Raw genomic sequence first — 23895 nt, 5'->3', positions numbered from 1 at the left:
AAATATATTAATAAAGAAAACAAAATATTCCATAGTTTGTTGATTTAGAGAAAGTATATGATAGAAAAGGCTTAAATTATGCAATGTGTTTTACACATTATTAAAACTGTAAGGTAAAAATATATGTAAATCATGCATGAAAGTAAATAGAATTGTTAGCAAACAGTTTAACACTGAGCAATAAATAAAAGAAGGATGCATGATATCTCCCCAGTTATTTAATATATTTCTGAATCAAATGTATGAGGAATGTTTGTAGTGACATTAAATGTGGTTTTGTTGTAGAAATGAATGTGAGAATACTATTTTATGTAGATAACATCCTGTGGTGAACTAAGGGTCCCTCTCTGAGAGAGATGGGAAGTTCAGAAATGTGATAAATAATCAAAAATACCTGAATTATTTCCATTTAATAATATATGATGCAATGAAAAATATGAATCTGAAAATTATCATTCAAAAACCAGGGTAATGTCAGGCTCAAGTAACCAGGAACAGGAGCTGAGTTCAATACACCAAAAGTTTATTACATGCAACCTATACACATGAAACTGATTTACTAACAGTCAACTCAAACTGATGCGAAATAAGGGGCAACAGAATTCATGGAGTACTTGACTGGGTCTCTTATGGGATTGTAGTGTCAGTTTGCCCACACAAACACACACACATCTTTCTTCCTTCCTCTCTTTCTGTTTAATTCACATTATAGATACTGTATTCTATAATCTCCTGGTTCCTTCCTTGTATGTGTTTTTAAAACTAAATTATAACCCTCCTTTTAAATTTTTGAAGGGCTCTTAGTATACTTCTAGTCCTGATATGTACACAGGGGTGGGATATGACAGGGTTAACTACCAATTCGGGATTTACGAGTTCCCTGCCCACTGTGAGCCGCATGCCTGTTAATCATCATTAGCACGCTGCGTGCGGAGAAGCAGCCTTTGAAACAGTCCTCTTTTCTTGTTTTTTTTAACTGCAGCTGTGCCTCGTTTGGCAGCTGAAGTTGAAAAATCAGGAAATAAAGATCAGGTAAGAGCCTGGGTGGGCAAAACCATCAGCAGACAAGCGGTTCTATGTCTGCTGCTCTTACAGAGCTACCGGTTTTACAGAGGTGGACAGAACTGGTAGAAACCCACCCCTGTATGTACAGTAATAGAGGAGATGAGGAGATCTTTCAGTATTTACATAAAAGGCTGTGTGAAAAGAGAAGTGGGAGAAGGAAAGCAGGATTCCATAGTCAACAGGATTGCCTTGTCAGCCCTTTGAGGTAGACCACATTAGTGAACAAACACTGCAAAAATTGCTGGAACTATTGTTATAGGTTACAATAAGATACTCTTATACTATCTAGCATCAAAAGGGGGCAGTTTTGAAGTTCTTCCTTTCTCCATCCTTCTTTTCTCCTAAGCATATGTTTTGGCAGTGGCTGTTATATATCTTTTTTTAGAAAAGATAACCCTGAAGAAAATCCTCAGCTCAGTGACCCTTTCAATTAGACTGCATTTATCACCCAATCATAGCATTTTGAGTGGGTAGCAAATTTATGGGAATAAAGTTTCTCAAGCATTGATTGGAAAATACTATGTGAGAGGAGAGGCTAAAAACATGCAAGACTTGGGCAGTTTGCTGTCTAATTGTGAAGATGGACAATGCTATGGAAATAATGTGATCAAGCAGTTGCTTAGGTCCAAATCCAAGAATTAAATAACCATTAAATGCCTGTGGCAATGCTAACAATTGTAGTCACTTTCTTGGGTGCCCACCAAAGAAACCTTTGAGAAGTGAATATTGTCCTCGAGCATTAGTGGATATTTCTGAAACACACCATTCCATAAGGAAAATGGTTTCCTCCCTATTTCCATCTTTATTATGTAAAGCAATATCTTTGTCTCTCAAGATAACCTGCAATTATTCTCCAATACATACGCATGTATTTTGGAGACTCAGATTGAAGAAAATGCATGACTGTTGTTCTGTCAAGGTTATCCTGGACCTTACTATATCTTAGATGTCTCTATTTCATAGACTATTGCATAAACTGATCAGGCATATAATGGGTCTCATCCATACTTCAAAATTACTTTCTTCATTATGCAAATCATTAAGAGTCCCATAGATTGCTTTAAGGATGGTGTCCTTTCATATTCTTCATCATACTGAACCATAGCAAGAAAGGATTCGGAGAAATTTTAACATAATAAATGCTAATATAGAAAATCTTCAGGACTGAAATACACTTTGGATAATCAGCATTAACTAAAAGACAAGAAACTTTTTTAAATTTAATGCTGAAACACATATTCTTTTAGCAATATTACTGTATCATACTGACTGTGTGGTATGTTGTATCAGGTTAGTGCAGCTTAGGAATGCAATTTATTATATGTTTATTTTATTATTTTATTATTTATTAATTTTTCTCCTGCCTTATTTTATAAGTAATTCAAGGCAGTGAACATACACAATACTCCTCCCTTCTTCTGTTTTCTCCACAACAACAATCCTGTGAAGTGGGCTGGGCTGAGAGAGTGTCTGGCTGAAGTCACACAACCAGATTTCATGCCTAAGATCGGACGAAATCTTACAGTTCCACCATCAGACTGGCCTTTTTGTTGCACCAAGATGGTAGCCCAAGTTGACATCTATCTGATATCAAATTTATTCCCACCAGGGTCATTTTGAGGGAAATGGAATTACTTCATCTTTCATAACTGGAGCAGAAGCCATCAAAGGTATGGTCCAGTATTTAAATTTAGTGTCAGGCAGCTTTATATCAAATAACACTTGGCCCAGCTTAAAATGAAAAGAAGAATTCACATTTTGAAGTCTTTCCTCAGAAAGATAGTCACACAGACATAGTTAATTTGCATTTAATATGCTATATTTTGTTTTAATTTATTAGATATCAGGAAAGTGTCACAAAGTTAAATAAATGAATGCTTTCTATGTTATAAAGAATTGTCTTTATTAGAAATCAAATAAAGATTGAGAGAGAATGACTGTAAGTAACACTGGTAAGTGCATTTATTACAAACTAATAAGGTGGAAGACCACACAACAAAAACATCTATTTATATTTTCTATAACATTTTTCCACTTAGTGTATAATAATATAATTTATGTGAAGCTATTGTGCAATTTCTACTGGACTAAGGACTCCCTATGCCTTTGAATGGAAAATCAGGGGCTTCACTGAAGCAGTGAACCACTGCAAAACATTTTTAAACTAAAAATCAACATACAGAATATGAATATTTAAGACCATCTTCTTTTAAACCTTCTGCAGTAAGATTAATAGATTAATTAATTGAAACAGAATTAATTCTCCTCCCATTCAGATCCTCTCCTTTTGGTTCCTTTCCTATTTCAAGTAGAAATCTCAGTGAAATATGATTACTGAAGTGGTAGATTTAATGAAGTAAAATCAAATTTTAAAACATTACTCTTAATTTCCATAATGGCCTCTCAGATAGTGTACCTCATACATAAAATTAAATATTGGTCTGTCTCTTTCACACGTACATAATCAAATTAATTAGAATTACAGACATTGATTGGAAAAAAAGAGAGACCTGATCACCACTAGCTGTCTATTAACAAAATAAGAAATTGGCATAAATGAATGCACATAGCCTTTCTCATTCCAGAAAAGCCATGTCCTATATAAATTTTTAAAAACCACCCAACATTCCACGACATCATTTCCCCATCATCTTCTCTATATGAAAAACTATTTTAAAAAGAGTCTACCTATCAGTGAAACAATTTAGCCATTACTTTCCCCTGTAATCAGTTTTAAACAGTGTGCAATCAGTATTACAAAAATTATACTTATCCTAAGAGCAAAAGGTAATTTAATTGTCTGAACACTAACAAAGGAAACCAGGCCAGACTGACTTTTCAGGGCTCAGGAACAGGCAATAAAGAAAAAAAGATGAGGGAAAGATCTAACCAACCAATATATGATAGACAATGACAGCAGAAGGCAAGGATGGGATTTAAGGATGGGGGACAACATAGGGAGGCAGAGTAGGAAGAAGAGAAAGAGAATGACTGGAGTTTAAGAATGGGGATGGGTAAATGACAAAGAGTGAGATAGAGAGATATGGGGTTTTTGTTGACTGGGATGAATGTTGAAAAGAGGCAGCTATGGAGATTTGAGGAGAGCAGGGTAAGAGAATGGGGAACAAAAGGTGGAAAGGCAATGAGGGATGAAAGTTTGAGAGAGATATAGAGGATGAGACGAGGCAGCAGTATGCATTTATAGATGGGGTTATTGTTAAGTTTGAGCAATGAGAGCTTACCAGAGCATGAGTGCAACAGTACTTTATTTAACAAATAAAGGGCTGACCGTGCTTGCCACGCCTGGAACTGGCTCGCAGCAATCAGCAACCAGTTGGACCCCGCAGCCTGCTTTTATAGCTGGCTGCTGGGGAGAACCAACCAATGGAAATGGGGGAATATCGCCCACACAAAGTGAGTGGACCTGGGTGAGAACTCCTTGAGTCCTCAGGACATAACACCCCTTCCCCCCAGATGCGAACACGCATAGTCCTTGAGGTAGACGGGGGGTTTGTGTTGGCGCCCGGAGCGGCGCAACTCGGGAACATTGTCTGTCTGTTCGGTATCAGTCTGTGACGGTTGAGCTGGCATAGTGTCGCCAACACTCTCTCTGGACTGGGCATCCTCGGAAACCACCGGGTTGGTTTCTGGGGTCGAGCTCTCGTGGGTTGGATCAGGTTGGTCAACTCTCTGGGCGCTGCTGTCCGAGTTTGGGCTGACCGGGCGACCGCTGGCGCAGACTGGTCGCTGGGTGCGGTGTGGCTGGGCGGCGGATGAGACGGTTCCCCTTCGACTGGAGACTCTGGATTCTTGTTTGCGAGGTTGCTGAGGCGCCTTCTGAGTTGGTCTATGTGTCTCCTCCAGACGCGACCATCCTCCAGCCTGACTCTATACAATCTCGGCCCGGTGACGGCGATGACCTCGCCCGGAATCCAAAGTGGGTCCCCAGCGAAATTCCTTGTGAATACCGGCTCCTGTAACATAAAATGTCTAACCCCGAAGTGGAAGCGAGGGAGAGTCAGGGCAGTATTGTGGGTGCAGTCTATCTAATACAGTCCTCAGGCGCCGGCCCATCAGAAGTTCCGCTGGGGACTTATTGGTGACTGCACAGGGGTTGAGTGCTGGCTCATCAGGAACCGTGAGAGTTTGTGGTGCCAGTCATCTCTGCCAAACCTAGCGAGGGCCTCTTTGGTGGTCCTGGCGGCCCTTTCAGCCAACCCATTACTCGCAGGGTGAAATGGGGCTGTGAAAATGTGGCGAATGCCTAGGTTGGCTGCAAAAGGCTGAATTCTACTGATGCGAACTGTGGGCCATTATCGGAGACCAAGGAGTCGGGTAGTCCATGTGTAACGAACAGGCGCGTTAACACGTTGGTGATTGCTAGTGTGGTGGTCGTGGATAGCTGTGCCACGTCTATCCATTTGGAATAAGCGTCCCACGACCACTAGGAACATCTTTCCATGCACGGGGCCGGCCAGATCGATATGGATTCTAGACCAAGGGCGCTGGCGCTCTCCCATCTGGTAGGGGTGGCGATGGGGGAGCAGGACGGGATTCCTGGCAAATGCTGCAGGAACTTACCCAATTGACAATGTCCTCGTCTAGACCCGGCCACCACACGTAGCTGCGTGCCAACGCCTTCATTCTCACAATGCCGGGGTGTCCCTGGGCAACGCTTCCAGGACTCGGGTACGCAGCGAGGTCGGAATGACCACTCGAGTGCCCCACAGTAGACAACCCTGCAAACTGGACAGCTCCTGCATGCGAGTCTTAAAGGGTGCGAATTTGTTATCAACGTTGCCTCCCGGCCACCCGCTCCTCACCCAGTCGAGCACCTGGGCGAGCGTTTGGTCTGCCTTGGTTTTGGTGGCGATGTCAAGGGCGGTGATGGGCAGGTCCAACTGAGTGATTTCAAAAATGGCATTGACAGGAGCTGGGTCTTCAGCCGGAGCGGGTAAGGGCAGCGACTGAGTGCGTCTGCGTGGGATAGAGTTTTGCCCGGGCGGTGGATAAGTTTGTATGAGTAGAGCCGCTAGGAAAAGTGTCCACCTTGTCATACGAGGGAGAGGACTTGAGGTGTCTGTTTGTCGCCGGCCAGTAGGCCCAGGAGGGGCTTATGGTCGGTGACCAGTTCAAGAAATGGCCAAAAAGGAATTCGTGAAACTTTTTCACGGCTGCAACAGCTGCTAGGGCTTCCTTGTCTATTTGGCTGTAATTTCGCTCCGTGGCCAAGAGCGTCCTGGAGAAAAAGGCGATGGGGGCCTCGGTGCCATTGGCGAGTCGGTGACTAAGGACCGCCCCAATTCCAAAAGGGGATGCGTCTGCTGCCAGTACTAAAGGAAGGTTGGGGTCGAATTGGATGAGCACTGCCTCTGACGTAAGTAGTGATTTGACGGCGTTAAACGCCTGATCTTCTTTGTGCCCCCAGTGCCACGGCGACTTATTGTCTAGTAATCTGTGTAGGGGTTCGGCTACTGAGGCTTTATGGGGCAAGAAGGATGCATAAAAGTTTAGGAGCCCCAAGAAAGCTTGTAGCTCCGTTTTGGAGGTCGGTGTGGGAGCTTCGTGGATCGCCCTAACCTTGGACTCCAGGGGTGAATGCCAGAGGCGTCAATTTTATAACCCAGAAAGTCCACCTGTCTAGTGGCAATGGCGCATTTTTTTTTTAACTTGAGGCCATGCTGTCTGAACCTCTCTAACACTGCTCGCACTCTCTGGAAGAGTTGGGGTCTGTCCCTGGCCGAGACCAAGATGTCGTCAAGTAGGGTACTACACCAGGGAGGCCCTGTAAAATCCGCTCCATGAGGACTGAAAAATACCGGGGCAACACTTACGCCAAATTGGAGACGCTTGCATCGGAAGGCACCCCTGTGAGTGACGATGGTCTGAAGTTCCGCTGTTTGGGTATCAACAGGGAACTGTTGATATGCTTGAGACATGTCCAATTTAGCAAAAATATTGCCCGGTTCGAATGTGTGCAATAAGTGCTGAATGACGGGCACAGGGTAGGTGCTAACTTGTAAATATTTATTGATTGTTGTCTTGTAGTCCGAGCAAATTCTCAGGCTACCATCTTTTTTGAGGGGTGTGACAATGGGCGTCTCCCACTTGGCGAAATCTGTTGGCTCAATGACCCCCTTGTTTTAGTAGTTTATCCAATTCAGCGTCTAGTTTTGGTCGAATAGCAAATGGAACTCTACGTGGTTTTAATCTAATTGGAACTGCCTGGGGGTCAACGGTGAACGAGATGGGGGTTCCATTATAACACCCCAGCTCCTCGCTGAACACATCTGCGTAGTCAGCGAATAAGGAGTCAGTGTCTGAGTTTGAGACAGCATGGACTCCTGTTAACCCTAGACCGAGGTGGGGAAACCAATCGAGCCCCAATAAGGTGGGTAGATTGCCGTTAACTACCACTAGAGGTAGGTGGCCTTTAAAAGCTCTAAAACTGACAAAGAACTTGCCTCTGCCGATCACGGGAATGGCCTTCCCCTGGTAGTCCTTCAGACCGAACTGGCATCTCTGAAGCCGGGTAGTAGATAGGCTGGGGTGGAGTCTCTTGAGGGTGTTCCACGAGATTATTGAGAGCGCTGACCCTGTGTCAATCTCCATGTGGCACGGTTTACCTTCTAGGGAAACGGAGAGAGAAATTTTACTAACAGTGTGGCCAGTACGTCTGGCAAGGCGGTGCGTGCGACAGTTTAATACTTGCCTCTGTGGTCCCGAATGCGAGGATGGGGGTCTGTGTGCAGCGCTTTGGGGGCTTGGCAGACTCTCGCAATGTGCCCCCTCTTATGGCAGTTGTTGCAAACGGCTCCTTTAAACTTGCAGGTGGCCCTTTGATGTGATCCCCCACAGGCTAGGCACAGCGTGATGTGCTTGGGTGGACCGGTGTATTCTTGTTTGGCCCCTACCTGCGACCGTCTGTCATTGGTGAGGCGATGGACATCGTTCTCATCGCTGTGGGCTTCCTCCGCTTCCACCTCTTCGGAATGGACTGGGAGCGATGCTAGCTTGGCACTTGGGCCCTGAATTTCAGTGGCTGAGTTCGTTGCTAGCTCGGCTGCTAGGGCCTCCTCTACCGCCTGCAGCAAGGTTGAGGTCTTTTTAGCTAGCAGTCGCCTCTGTAGGTTGAGATCCTTGACCCCACAAACTAATTGATCGAGGAGCATGTCCTCCAGGTATGTTCCAAACCCGCAGTGCAGGGCTGCTGTTCTGAGGCGGCCATATATTGATTGATGGTCTCCTTACTTGATTGCTTCCTCATACGGAACGTGAACCTCCTGGCGATTTGTGAAGGCCTGGGAGCGTAGTGGTTAGTGAGTATCTCAAGCAACTCAGACCACGGACGTTTTTAATTCTCTCGGCGCTACGAGTGCTGCGGCGGTATCATAAACGGTGGCTCCGCAGTAGATTAGGAAATAGGATTTTTCCGATGCTCTCCCGCATCCGCCAGGCCGACCGCATCGATGTAATGATTGAAACGGTTCTTATCGACTCCCACTTCTCTTCGTCTGGTTTAAACGCTGGGAATACTGGGTTGGAACTCATGGTGCTGGAAACGCGGCTGGGCTACCTGCGGAAAAATCTCTCTGGGACTACGGCGCTCGTGAGTTACCAGTGATATCAGCTCTGGAGAGGTTTTTGCTAACCTCTCTTTCTCTCTCTGGGTTACCACGTTGGCTGCTAGCCGTTGGAGGTGTCTAGATTCGCGCCAAAAAAAGTGGGCGTTAGTGACTCTCTACAGCGCTGTGCTGTGATTCCTACTGGTTCGAAATTCAAATGACACCCGTTTGAATTTCGCGCCAAATGCAGAGCGGCTGCGGCTCGCAGCGCTTCACTTTCCCCGTAGCGGGGCTAACAAGCGGCTACAGACGCTTCTAACTTTTTGACTCAGACCGCTTTCTCTGGCTGCGGATCTGCGTTTGCTCTTTTTGATCGCTCGTTTTTGTTAGCTGACCGCTCTCTCTGGCTGCGGATCAGCGTTTCCCTTATCGCCAGCCGATCGCTCTCTCTGGGCTGTAGATCGGAGGCTAGTGACTCAGCGGTTGCAAGGTGCATCTGGTAGCCATCCCATCCTCGTCGCCAGTGTTAAGTTTGAGCAATGAGAGGCTGACCAGAGCATGAGTGCAACAGTACTTTATTTAACAAATAAAGGGCTGACCGTGCTTGCCACGCCTGGAACTGGCTCGCAGCAATCAGCAACCAGTTGGACCCCGCAGCCTGCTTTTATAGCTGGCTGCTGGGGAGAACCAACCAATGGAAATGGGGGAATATCGCCCACACAAAGTGAGTGGACCTGGGTGAGAACTCCTTGAGTCCTCAGGACATAACAGTTATAATACATAGTGGTATAATTGCATACAAAGGTAATGGGAATTGTATGAGAAGAGCAGTCAAAGCTGGGGAGCAGAGTTAAGCATGTCATCATGCTGTTGCATTTCCATAAGTACTCCAAGTCCAACACCTTCTGAATTCTGTTGATATTTATCTGGTGCCAATTTAGTGTTAAGCTTTAGTTTACTAGATTCTTGTACATAGGCTTGAATAAATCTATGCTTCAGCCTGACAAATATTCTGATTCTACATGCTTCACAGGAGAAATTTCATGGGCTCCTTTTGCCTAGCTTATGTATCTGATGGAACTTGATAGATAGATAGATAGATAGATAGATGATAGATAGATAGATAGATAGATAGATAGATAGATAGATAGATAGATAGATAGATAGATAGATAGATAGATAGATTTAAAGAGAGATAATCTATCTGAATCTATCTAGGGAAACATGGACTAATCAGGTGAATCCCTTGAGATAGTAGTATATTGTTCCAGAAATATAAACAAAGAGACAAAGAAAGCACAAAAACTTTTTAAAGTAAGTGTGTGTGTGACAGAGAAGAATGAGTGGGAAAAGCTGGTAAAAGAAAGATCAAATTTTAAAATGGACCAGATCCTGAGCTCTAGCCAAATGCTTTGAAGAAAAAGGCCTGGAAAATAATTCCCCAGTGTATCACTATAAAAGAGGCAAGCTTGGGAAAGCGCTGATGATTCTGTTCAAATTCACCAGGGCAAGACAACTATTAAGGGATTGCAAAGGATTCCAGAAGCTCTGTTTTCTGTATGTTTTCCTTGCCTTCCTGTAGGTCCATTTGTTTTGAGTTTGCCTTTTCAGCAAGTTTGTTTGTCGTGCTTGTCTGAATTACCTCTGCAATGACATTTGATGGCTGCTAACTACTGTAGATTCTTCACTATTTACTGCACAGTAAACTCTATTGATAGAGGCCACTGCCTTCTAAGTAAACATTTCTACAAAATATCCTACAAGAAGCTACTGGTATAGGAAAACCTGGAGAAGTTACAGTTTTAGGAATGTATCTACTGTTATTCAAAAAAGAAAGCACACCAGTCCTTGGCCAGAGTAGCAGTATAACTAGGAAATCAAAGGAGAATTAATTTGTAGATCTATACGCTTGTATTTATGAAAATTTGGTTTATGGAAATCAAAGCTGTGCTGCCAGCAAAAAATACCCTCCAGGTATGAGTCACAGCTTACACCTTACCAGTTCATCTCCTGTTAGTGCTTCCTGCTTGTTATGGCATATCTCCATGGGAACAAATACAGTAAATACAGATGCTTTGAAGTTAAGGCTCAGTGTGAAAGCAGCAGCAGTACAGATACAGCATACAATACTTGACTAAGGATTTCCTGATCCAGTCAGCTTCGAAAAATATTAGATTAGATAATATTACACTGGGGAAGACAGCATCTCTGGTTCCATGTCAGAAACAGAAGGAAAAGCTGTTTCTTCAACATCACATCAGGCAAAAAGAACAAGGCAAGCGCATAGAGAAGAAGGCTTAGAAGGCTTAGAAACAGAACTGACACCAGAAACAGGTATAGTCTAGATGAGTGATTAATAAAGGTATGACCTTTGTTTTATAAAGGAAAAGAAAGGAGAACTAATACAATTAAAGAGAAGTATCAGCTATACATGCTAAGTAATGTACCTCTGAACAATCAGCAAAAGGATCAGTGTACCATGAGAGCAGTGGACACATGACTGGAATCATAGCTTAGTATATAAAAATTTGGAAACAACCACTTTATTGTATAAAACTACTGGGATCCCAGCACTCTTGGATCTTCAACATTTCAAAGAATGATAGAAAATTAGCTTTCCATGTCCAGTTTCTCTAAGCTGTACATACAATATAATTTTGATTTTACATCAGACGTTATCTATTTTCAGACTCCTTAACCTTCTTAATTTTTTTCATTATTTTTGGATGTAATTTTATATTGAAAATAACAAGTTTTTTTTTAAAAAAAAGTATTTTACCTTTCATCCTCCAATTTGTTCTTACAGCCCTGTGAGGGAGGTTGGGCTGAGGGTTAATGACCAGCCCAAAGTCATTCAATAAGCTTCCATAGCAGAAGGTGGACTTTAAGCTTCCTCTATGGACATGGATACCTTAGGTACTTTATAGAAGCAGTGGCTCTCACTGTTCTTGTTGTAGTTGAGCAATGAGAGGCTAGACCAGGGCATGGGTGCAACAAATACTTTATTGTGTCAATAAAGGACTGAACGTGCTAACCAAGCCTGGAACTGGCTCGCAGCGATCAGCGACTGGCCGAACCCCGCAGCCGGCTTTTATAGCCGGCTGCTGGGGAAAGCCAGCCAATGAGGGACAGCAAACGCCCCCGCAGCGTGAGTGGACCTGGGTGGGAACTCTTGCATGTTCCAGGGACATAACACCCCTTCCCCCCAGATGCGAACACGCATAGTCATTTAGGTATGCTGGTGGTCTGTGCTGGCGCCCTGAGCGGCGCAACTCGGGTGAGTTGACAAGTGACTCAGAGTCTGAAGTGGAAGGTTGGACCGGTGAGGCATTGCGAGCTTGCACAGCGGTCTGCGCTAGTCTGGGAGTCGTACAGCTGGCCGGTGATGATGTGCCCTCGACTGCTGGCTCGGGCGGATCGATCGTCAGACGGTCTCGGTCTATGTCCAGGCTCCCCGGCTCCGCTGGGGGTGGTGAAGGGTCTCTGGGGCTAGAGTTGATGTGGGTCTGGTGCGGTAACTGAGTGCTGATCTGTGCCCATGACTCTGTGTTGGCGAGGGTACCTTGACGCCTTCGTAGTTGGTCCAGGTGCCTTTTCCAGATGCGGCCATCCTCCAGCCGGACTCGGTATGACCTGGGACCGGTGATGGCTACGATCTCTCCTGGGATCCACAGTGGGTCTCCAACGTAGTTCCTTGCGAACACACGTTCCTGCAAGACAAAATCTCGAACCCCCGACAATGAAGCGAGGGGAGAGTCAGGGCAGTAATGAGGGTGCAGCCTGTCCAACACTGTTCTTAGGCGTCTACCCATCAGGAGTTCGGCAGGGGATTTATTAGTGACTGTGCACGGGGTTGAGTGTTGACTCAGCAAGAAACGGGAGAGTCTGTGGTGCCAGTCCTCCTTGTTGAACCTGGCTAATGCTTCTTTTGTGGTCCTAACAGCCCTCTCTGCCAATCCGTTGCTGGCAGGATGAAAGGAGGCCGTGAAGATGTGACGGATGGCCAGGTTTGCGGCGAAACGACTGAATTCTGCTGAGGTAAACTGGGGGCCATTGTCGGAAACTATAGAGTCTGGTAGTCCGTGTGTTACGAACAGGCGGGTCAACACCTTGGTGACTGCTTGTGTGGTGGTCGTGGATAGTTGGGCCACATCGATCCACTTAGAGTATGAATCCACGACCACCAAGAATGTTTTGCCGTGGATTGGGCCCGCTAAGTCAATGTGAATCCTGGATCAAGGTGCGTTGGCGCTTTCCCACTTAGTAGGGGTGGTGACTGGAGGGGATGGTCTGGATTCTTGGCAGGGATGGCAAGAGCTTACCCATCTGATGATGTCGTCGTTGAGGCCTGGCCACCAAACGTAGCTTCGCGCTAACGCCTTCATCCGGACGATGCCAGGGTGGCCCTTGTGCAATGCCTCCAAAACTCGAGTGCGAAGCGAGGTCGGAATGACCACTCTGGTGCCCCACAGCAGGCAGCCCTGCAAACTAGATAACTCCTGCTGGCGGGTCTTAAAGGTGTGAATTCGGTTGCGAGGTTAGTACCCGGCCACCCCTCCTCACCCAGTCCAGTACCTGGGCGACCGTTTTGTCCGACTTGGATTTGGTGGCGATGTCGAGGGCAGTGATGGGAAGGTCAAGCTGAGTGACCTCGAAGATAGCGTGGACCGGGGCAGGATCCTCAGCTGGAGCAGGCAGGGGGCAGCGGCTGAGAGCGTCTGCGTGGCATAATGTTTTTCCTGGACGGTGTATGAGTTTATAGGAGTATGCTGCCAGGAATAGGGTCCACCTAGTCATTCTGGGAGACAACACTTGGGGAGTCTGTTTGTCTCCGGCTAGGAGACCCAGGAGAGGCTTATGATCCGTGATTAGCTCAAAGGTGTGGCCAAAAAGAAATTCGTGAAATTTCTTCACCACTGCGACAGCTGCTAAAGCCTCCTTATCGAATTGACTGTAATTGCGCTCTGTTGCTGAGAGCGTCCTGGAAAAGAAGGCGATTGGTGCCTCGGAGCCATTGGGTAGTCTGTGGCTTAAAACAGCTCCAATCCCGAAGGGGATGCGTCAGCTGCCAGCACTAATGGAAGGTGAGGTCAAACTGAATAAGGACTGCATCTGAAGTGAGCAGTGACTTGACTGCGCGAAGCGGTGTCTTCCTTGTGTCCCCAGTGCCAAGGTGATTTTTATCTAAAAGTCTATGTAGGGGCTCTGCTACTGATGCTTTGTGGGGTAGGAATGATGCATAAAAGTTCAATAATCCCAAAAGGCTTGTAGCTCAGCTTTGGTGGTTGGTGTGGGTGCCTCATGGATTGCCTTAACCTTGGACTCCAGGGGGTGAATGCCTGAGGCGTCAATTTTATAACCCAGAAAGTCCACCTGTCTAGTGGCAATGGCACATTTCTCCCTTTTTAATTTGAGGCCATGCTGTCTGAACCTCTCTAACACTGCTCTAACTCTCTGGAAGAGTTGGGGCCTGTCCCTGGCCGAGACCAAAATGTCGTCGAAGTAGGGTACTATGCCAGGGAGGCCCTGCAGTATCCGCTCCATGAGGATTGGAAAATGCCGGGCAACGCTTACACCAAATTGGAGACGCTTGCACCGGAAGGCACCCTGTGGGTGACAATGGTTTGCAGTTCGGCTGTTTGATTGTCAACAGGGAACTGTTGATACGCTTGTGACATGTCCAATTTGGCAAAAATGTTGCCGGGTTCAAAAGTGTGCAATAAATGCTGAATGACGGGGACTGGGTAAGCGCTAACTTGTAAAAACGGTTAATTGTGGTTTTATAGTCTGAACAAATTCTCAGACTGCCGTCTTTTTTGAGGGGTGTGACGATTGGCGTCTCCCATTTGGCGAAGTCTGTTGGCTCAATGACCCCTTGCTTTAATAACTTATCCAGCTCCGCATCCAGTTTAGGCCGAATGGCGAATGGGACTCTACGAGGCTTCAACCGGATTGGCACTGCTTGGGGATCGACTGAGAATGAGATGGGGGTACCATTATAACACCCCAGCTCATTGCTGAATACGTCTGAGAAGTCAGCGAATAAGGAGTCAGTGTCAGAAGCTGAGACAGCATGGACTCCTGTTAAACCTAGGCCGAGGTAGGGGAACCAATCAAGCCCCAAAAGGGTAGGGAGGTTGCCGTTAACTACCACTAGAGGCAGGTGGCCTTTGAAAGCTTTAAAATTAACAAGGAACTTGCCTTTGCCGAGTACAGGGATGTCCTTCCCCTGGTAGTCCCTCAAGGTGAGCTGGCAATTCTGGAGCTGGTTTCTGGATAGTCTGGGCTGTAGTTTCTTGAGGGTGTTCCAGGAGATAATTGAGAGCGCTGACCCCGTGTCAACCTCCATACGACAAGGTTTACCTTCTAATAAAACGGAGAGTGAGATTTTACTAATGGCATGGCAAGTGTGGTTAGCATAGTAGCGAGTGCGACAGTTTAGTACTTGCCTTTGGAGTCCAGAATGTGAAAAGGAAGGGACCTTTTGTGCCGAGTTGTGAGCAGCTTGGCAGACTCTGGCGATGTGCCCCTTTTTGTGACAATTGTTGCAGGTGGCTCCCTTGAACTTGCAGGTGGCCCTCGGGTGAGATCCACCACAAGATAGGCACAGGGTGATGTGTTTGGGTGGACTGTTGTTCTCTTGCTTGGCTCCTACCTGCGGGTGTCTGGCGTGAGCGAGGCGGTGGATGTCAGCCGAATCGCTGGGATCCTCTTCGTTGACCACCTCTTCTGAATGGATGGTGGCTGCACTTTGCTTGGGGACAGGACCTTGGATTTCGGTGGCTGATTGTGTTGCCAATTCTGCTGCCAAGGCTTCCTCGATGGCTTGGGCGAGGTTGAGGTCCTTCCTGGCAAGTAGACGTCTTTGGAGGTGGAGGTCCTTGACCCCGCAGACAAGCTGATCTAGGAGCATGTCATCCAGATAGCTCCCGAACCCACAGTGGAGCGCTGTTGTCCTCAGGGCAGCCATGTACTGGTTGATGGTTTCTTTTTCCGCTTGCTTCCTCATTCGGAAGGTGAACCACCTGGTGATCTGTGAGGGTCTAGGAGAATAATGGTTAGTGAGGATTTCTAACAGTTCTGTCCAGGGAACGTTTTTTAACTCACGTGGAGCCACGAGTGCTGTGGCAGTATCGAAGACGATGGCTCCGCAGTAGCTCAGGAAAAATGATTTTTTTTGGTGCTCCCCCGCATCAGCCAGCCCAATGGCGTCGATATAGTGATTAAAACGATTCTTGTATGACTCCCACTTCTCCTCATCCGGTTTGAACGACGGGAAGGCTGGGTTGGAGTTCATGTTGAGAATCTAGTGGCTAAACTTGTTGTGGAATCTCTCTGGGACAACAAAAGAAAAGCTCTTGTGCCTTTGGTAGGCAAGTGACTTCAGCTCTGGAGAGGCTCCACAAACCTCTTTCTCTCTCTGGGTTACACGTGGCTTGGCTCCAACGGCTGTTTGCAGCGTTTTGAATTTCGCGCCTGCGTGGGCGTCAGTGACTTCAAAAAAAAGAAACACAGCACCGCGCTGTATTCCGTAATTCAAATGACAGCCGTTTGAATTTCGCGCCCCTTGCACTGAGCGGCTGCGGCTCGCAGCGCTACACTTTCCTCTGTAGCTGGCTACCCAAGCGGCTACAGACGCTTCTCACTTTCGCTTGTCTGCTGACCGAGCTCTCTGGCTGCGCGGCTGCGGATCAGCGGGTTAGTGATTCAGCTGTTGCGGATTGCCTCTGGTAGCCATCCCATCCTCGTCGCCAGTGTTGTAGTTGAGCAATGAGAGGCTAGACCAGGGCATGGGTGCAACAAATACTTTATTGTGTCAATAAAGGACTGAACGTGCTAACCAAGCCTGGAACTGGCTCGCAGCGATCAGCGACTGGCCGAACCCCGCAGCCTGCTTTTATAGCCGGCTGCTGGGGAAAGCCAGCCAATGAGGGACAGCAAACGCCCCCACAGCGTGAGCGGACCTGGGTGGGAACTCTTGCAAGTTCCAGGGACATAACAGTTCTGTTCCAGAATAAGGAGTTACAACTGAAAAGGGCTTTCCATTTTTTATTATATTACGGTGGAAGGAGCCACAACATTCCTCTTGGTGTACATATATTGAGCAGACAAATTCTTCAAATTTAAAGTGCCTTGAAAATTGTTTATCAATTAATATCCAATGCAGTCTGTTGTTTCTTTATTATGACTGCAAGGATAATTTGATCATTTTTCTCCAAGGAATGAGTCTCTCTCACTTCTACATCAATTCTTCTCTGTTGAGAAGACCAGCAGAGCAGACCCCTTTATTTTTTCCTCCATCTTTTGAAAAGTCAGATTGTCAGCAAATTCCTAGAAGATATCAGGATAATTTGAAATATGAAATGTTCATTATTCCTTGCCTTTTTGAAAGACTGGTCAGTTGATGTAGGGCATCATAGGTATTTCTTGTCTGCCCATTTATGTTCTCTCTCCTTTTATTACTCCCAAAATATTTTCAGTGGGATTTCCATCCTCTAATTCCTGAATTTCAAGTTTATTTTTCCGTTAGATTTTTGTTGGATTTTTTTCCCTTCTGAAACCTTTCAGTGTCAGTCAAGAATATTGTCCACCATGTTTCTCTGATGCCAATCATAATAGGTTGGTCTTCCTCAGGAAGGATCTCTAGTTTTCCTAAGTCATTTTCTGAGAGAGTTTTAGTGTTGAGTCAGTAGATTCTGAAGAGCACCACCTAACTAGATTCTCTGTTATAGTTGCCTAAAACTCTGCCCTTCTTGACTTCCAGACTCTGCATTCTGTTTTTTTTATCCTTAATCCTTGGGTATGTATTGGTTTATGGGTTTTTGCTGCCCTCCTTCATTTGTTTTAGTTTAATGTCCTCCTGAAGAGATCAATAAAGCAAAAAAAACACAACCATTTCCTTCAGTCTTTGTAAAATATAGTCCATCTCTTCCCAGAAATAAATATAATATAAGCCATGATTGTAAAATACAAATCCTTCTTGGTGATTTGGTTGTTTCCTAGCATCTAATTTTCTCTTTTTTCACCAAGATGATCAATTGCAAAAAAAAATATTAAAAACTACATGTGCTGCTATTCCTTTACCTTACTTTTCAAGGCCTCATAGTCTCTGATCATTCTTTAAAGATCCCTCCTGACTGTCATTCATCCCACCATGCATCAAGAGGAAAGAATGGTTGCTATGAGTTTGAATAATATTATAATGAATAATATTATATAATATAATATTGAATATTATGTCCTTTGTGTGGGCACCTAGAAAATAATGTTGCAAAGTGGTGTCCCACCCATCATGACCCCATGGACAATGTTCCTCCAGGCCTTTCTGTCCTCTACCATCCCCTGGAGTCCATTTAAGTTCACACCAACTGCTTCAGTGAGTCTACCCAGGCATCTCAACCTCTGTCATCCCATTCTTCTTTTGCCCTCAATTGTTCCCAGCATTACACTCTTCTTCAGTGAGCCCTTCCTTCTCATTAGGTGGCCAAAGTATTTGAGTTTCATTTTCAAGATCTAGCCTTCGAAAGAGCAATCAGGGTTGATCTCCTCTAGGACTGACTGCTTGATCACTTAGCAGTCAAAGGGAAATCATATATCTCCTTAAATATTATATTGAGCTGTGTGGGTTTGTTTTTAAGAAGGAATCACATACTGCCATAACATGTCTTTTCTTCTCAGGGAGACTTAATCCATGGAGGCCAAAGTATCTTCTGTAATGATATGTAATATCATTTGCTCAGATGGCTATTGATCATCATCTAGCAAGGCAGCCTGGAACTGGTTCCTGAATTTCACTGGCAATGACTGTGCCTGATTTTCTTGCTTCCACCTGTTTTCCTCTGCTAAAGACAGTTTTTCTATTCTGTGATATTCTCTTTATTTCCTTGCCTCTTCTTGAGTAATTTCAACTGTCCTGTTCATGAACTTTTTATCTTCATGATGCATTGTGGAACAGAAACTCTCTCTCCAGTTTCCTTCATTTACTCTTCCAGTTGCATTTATAGCAAGTATAACTATACTTGAGTAGATTAGGGCGGTGCTTCCTTGTTGTCTATGCTCCTAGACAAGTTCACACATAAATTTATTCTGTAGATTTATATGCTCCTGTATGCTGCCTTCTCTGGATCAGGATTAGTATAGATTGGAAGGAGGAAGAAAGAAAAAAGGAGGGGAAAAAGTTTTCTTGCTCAGTGAATGAAGACAATAGTCTTTTATTGTGAGACTGAGATTCCAGTTATAAGCAGATGGGATTGAATATGCACATTTTCCCTAGAGATGCTTAAGAATTTCATTAAGTGCCCATTTTTATACAAACCTGCCAAATTTGCACTTCTCAAAGTTGATGAAACAGTTATTCTTTGGTATTTACACTTCCACAAATTTTGATATAAAAGTTCACAGATTTTTAAAAAATCAAAGACATACAAAACAAAAATTTAGTCCAGCAGAAGTCTATATAAAATTCTGTGTATTCAATGGACCAGTTTTGATATTTTATTTTTTAATAATAGTTTTGAGTCTTAGCTGTTAAATTAAACTATTTTATCATTAGCTGATTTGATAACAATGCCTTCGGCATTAAATAATAAATAATTGTATTGGGTGTGATGCAGTAATGTGATATTTCCAATTGCACACAATTCAGAAATAGGAAGGAACTGTCTTATAAATAAACATATTAAAATATCCAAAATAAATAAAATTCCTCTATTTTTCATTTGTAGAAATTTTGGTTCTTGTTCCAAATTTTGTATTTTAGTCAGTTCCTCTTCTATTATTTATCAGCCTCTCTCAGATACATGTGCTATATTTCATGACATTTTGAAGGTCACTCAAACTTAATATTGGGATTTCTGGATGTATTTGGGGATTGCACAAAGAAGAAAGGAACAAGAAAATTGCAGCATGTGAAGGAAGTTCCATTCACACAACTCAGGGTCTAGTATTATAAAATGGAGAATTTATTCCAGAAGCTGTTCCACCATTGAATATCTGGTTTGAAACTTCTAACTGCTAGTTCATTTTGGACTTTCTGCAAGAGTCTTTTTTCTTCTCAAAATCTGTTCTTTCACTAATGAATTGCCTCTCTTTTCTTCCAACAATATGGGGATCCAGGAAAGAAACAACTGAATGTTGAATATGAAATGTGTAGCAATTATGATATTAAATGTAGGGTGGGGGCATGAAATGCAACTTTATAAAAGGGCATTCTCACATGGAAATTCATCTTGAGATACTTACTTTGGATTTATGATAAAGCTCTTCTGGGCATTTCATTAAAAGAATTCTACATTCCCATCTACCTGTAAAAATGCTGTAGGTCATTCTTCTTTCCAAATGGATGACTGACACTTAATTACTACTGACTACAATTTAGCAGATGACCTTTTAGAAATAAAATAGTTCTGAGAATTTTCTGAAAACCTCCCTTAAAGATTATGGCCTGACATCTCTATTTCCATGGAAATAATTTAGCCCCTACAAACTAAGAACAATATTACTCTCTAAAATGGGTGGAGTTTCCTACTAAACCTATTGTCTCTCATGGGACATGTTGTCTATAATTATAAAGACAGGCTGTTTCTCAGTATTTGCAATTATTGCTTCAGCATACAATACAGAGTAAAAGTTCATTCCTCTATCCAAAAATCAAACTGCTATTACAACTAGTAAAGTTGACTTTCAAGAAAATATGCTGGAGTTTGAAGTTTCATAGTTACAGCCCTTAGAATGTAGTCATTCCAAAAGAGGCAAATAAAGTTAACTGTAGTGCTTTCAGATGAATAGAAAGTAAGAATATATAGTATTTCCATGAGTGATTGCTAGTTATCATTACCACTATTACTCACTTTCAGGTGAGATCCAGGTCATAATCATAATGTGTCCTTTTCTGGCTTCTCCTTGGTCAATTTTAGCTCAGCAACAGTCCTGTACAATTGATTTTGTTAAGAAGCAATGACTGACCCAGCATCACCATGGGTAAAATGGATTAGAATCTGGGAACACCTATATGCCAGACTTCTTCCTCTCTCCTCCATTTCAGAATAAAAATGCCAGGTTGTTTCTTTCTTTAAAACTCCAAATTTACTGTTAATTCAAATTTCTTTTGAAAACAAAAGAATACCAAAGAGAATCAGGCAGGGCAATCTTGAGTCTCACAACAAACTGCATGTTATCCACTAAAATGTTAGCAGCCATTGTACATCTTAAAAATCGCTATCCATTTTTGCTCTATGTTTAGGAAACTTTCTACCAAAGTACACAAGTACATCAATGTGCTCTAGTTTCCTATCATTTTTGTATTACTTGTAATGGTCTACTCCATTTTCCCTATCAAACATAATTATCTTTGAAAATTAATTTTCAGATCTATCGTCATTGCACTATGCAGTATATTTGATATGTGCTGCAAATAATTTCTTAGCAACATGACGTCATCTGAAATCTAATGTGAACACATGTTTGGATCATCTAGCAACACATCTCTAATGACAGAAGTGTCCCTTATAGATTTACTTATAAATACATTAACCATATAGATACCACAGTTTCATGTTGTAATCCTTGTTCATTTTCTTTGTATCATATACCACTCTTACTGCATTCAGTGAAAAACATTCTGTTATTCAAGCCTATTAACTTTAACACCTTTCTCTAAATCAACAGTCAATAATAACAAAAACAACAGAGTGGTCAATGCCTGGAACTCACTACCTGAATCTATTGTTACATCCTCAAACCCCCAAAACTGTCTACCGTGGACCTCACTCGACTCCTAAGAGGTCTGTAAGGGGGTGTGCATAAGTGCACCAGTATGCCTACCATCCCTGTCCTATGTTCCCATTTATTTGTACCCATTTATTATGTATATACTTATGCCTGTTTATACTTATATGTTTATATGTTATGTTCATACTTATACTTGTTTTCTCATACATGCTTGACAAACTAAACTAAATAAAAAATAAAACAAACTTGGAAAATATTTTTTACTTTAAAAGATTTCTGAATAGTTTGCTGAAATACATGATCCTTGCTAGTTTAAAATCAGGCAGTATTTCCAGATTTTACTCACTGTCACCTTGTACCTTTTTTCCCCTCAAAATTCTGTCAAACATCATTGACATTACATTTAATAAAATAATCCCCTTGTGGTTTTTGAATTAATTCCTTTAAGCTTTTTCTTAGTAAAAGGGAACAATAATGCAGTCTTCACAATTACATTCAACAAATCCCACACCATCAGAAAACTATAGCCTACTGCAATATTTTTTGGTTACATCTATCATGATCTATTATGATATCATTTTTCAAATTTATTATGTAGTATTTAGCATTTAATACATCCATTTTTTCAACAATTTTATTAAGGATTATATCAAAAAATAAGAATATACCTATTACAGATATATATCAAAAAGAGGGGAAAAAGAACACTAACCTCTTATTATTGTCTCGTCTTCTTCATTCCAAGCTTCATCCCATTTTCTATAAACTCATATTTAAATCAATTCTCATTAATCAGCATATGTCGAGGAAGAGTTAACAGAAATAACAAATAGCTATATTTCCATTTCCATTTAAGCAAATTCTCACTAATCCTTCTCTTCAAATAATCAAAATCCCATTTCAATTAACGATTAAACACTATGAAAAAAAACCTTTAATTATTAATCAATTACACCCAATTCAGTATCTAAAATAGCTATCCTCCAATCCCAGTTTTTTTTTTAAAGAAACTATTAGGCATCACCAAAGATAACAAACCATTACTTTAACCATAATCAAATAAACAATTTTTATGTTTTTCTTCTGCCAACAAACATTAGGTTCCACAAATGAAGTTCCCACATCTGCTTTCCCTCAAAGATCTTGTCGCCTGCATCAAAGTCTTTTTGTAGTTCAAGTGAAGTAGTTCCAATAATTCCCTTACAATTCAATATTTAAAAGTCCATCTCTTGGGGTTTATTGCTTGTATATGTTTTTTAGTTTATAAATTATAATCCAATTCCACTTGTAAATCCAATATTTCCATCTCTTTCTTATGAGAGGTAGTTTTTAAATCCATCTTTAAAGCCCACTTCATTTCTATTCAGTGGGTCTTTTTCCAATAACACATTTTGCTTTCAATATAAATAGCTGAATAACTTTTTGGATCCATGTGTCAAACATTTATTTTAAAATGGCCATCTGGCCCTTTAGTGACCAGACCTCAAGATCTTGTTATAGCTCATAATGTAAGCAAAGAGATTTTTGCCATGGGAGAGGATCCTTTAACTTCAAGGTCTTTCTTTAATTCAAATTCACCTGAACCCTTAAACTGTTTTTTTAACTTTTAACATCAACATAATAAGCTTTTTGCTGTGTATTAAAAAATGAAAACTCTTACAAAACTATAGCATATAAATTTATTTCTTTGTAAATGGATTGACTTATCTAGCAAACCCCAAACTTCTAGTTCTGTAACTTTTTTCCCCAACACTTAGCACAGCTTGTTGACCCAACCAATGACCAATTCTCTATCTACATCTTACCATGTTGTTTATGGAAGAGGCAACCTTCCTCTGGCAACATTCTAGTGCTGTGGCCATAAAAAACACAATCAAATAAGCTAATTGATCAACCCTCAAGATTCCAGCAGTTACTCCAATTAAATCATGAGTCTCAAGCCAAACTTCCAAAACTTCAAAAGGATTTATTGGGAGTTAACATGTCTGGCACTGCCTGGCTGTAGCTGACTCTGAGAAACATAATTCATTGTCATCATTGACCCTGGTTTTCCTCCACCCCCTGAATATAATTCATATTCTCCAATGGGACACATCCATAGCCAAGAGTCATCAATCATGTTCTCCAGTTAGATCTTTGCACAGCAGAAACTTCAGTCACTTAGTTACTATCTTTGGAAAAACTATTTATGGAATGCACTTTCAATTTCCAAGCTGCTGCACAGCTCTTTCAAACTGCTTTCCCCCCTCCCTTTCTGTTGGCAACTCTAAAAAGACCATAGAAATATTTTATGAGTTGACATCAACTCCATATCAACCTGTAATCTCTTGAGTTTAATGACAAAACCATGTCTTCAGAGCCTTTCAGAAAACAATGTTGATTTTTACAATTTTATCTCTGGGGTATGATATTCCAGAGGGAAGGAGCCACTAAAAAGAGGGCCCTTTTTATTGGTCCCACCAGATAATCAATTTCTAAATACTTTTCTTTTAAGCAAATAGGTTAGCTTTGCAATTTCAAGCTGTCACAACCAAAG

Source organism: Pseudonaja textilis, chromosome 3 (assembly GCF_049901715.1).
Source record: "Pseudonaja textilis isolate UNSWEBS1 chromosome 3, rPseTex1.2, whole genome shotgun sequence".
Lineage (NCBI taxonomy): Eukaryota > Metazoa > Chordata > Lepidosauria > Squamata > Elapidae > Pseudonaja > Pseudonaja textilis.
The sequence above is the reverse complement of the archived record's forward strand: the minus strand, read 5'-3'. Positions refer to the sequence as shown.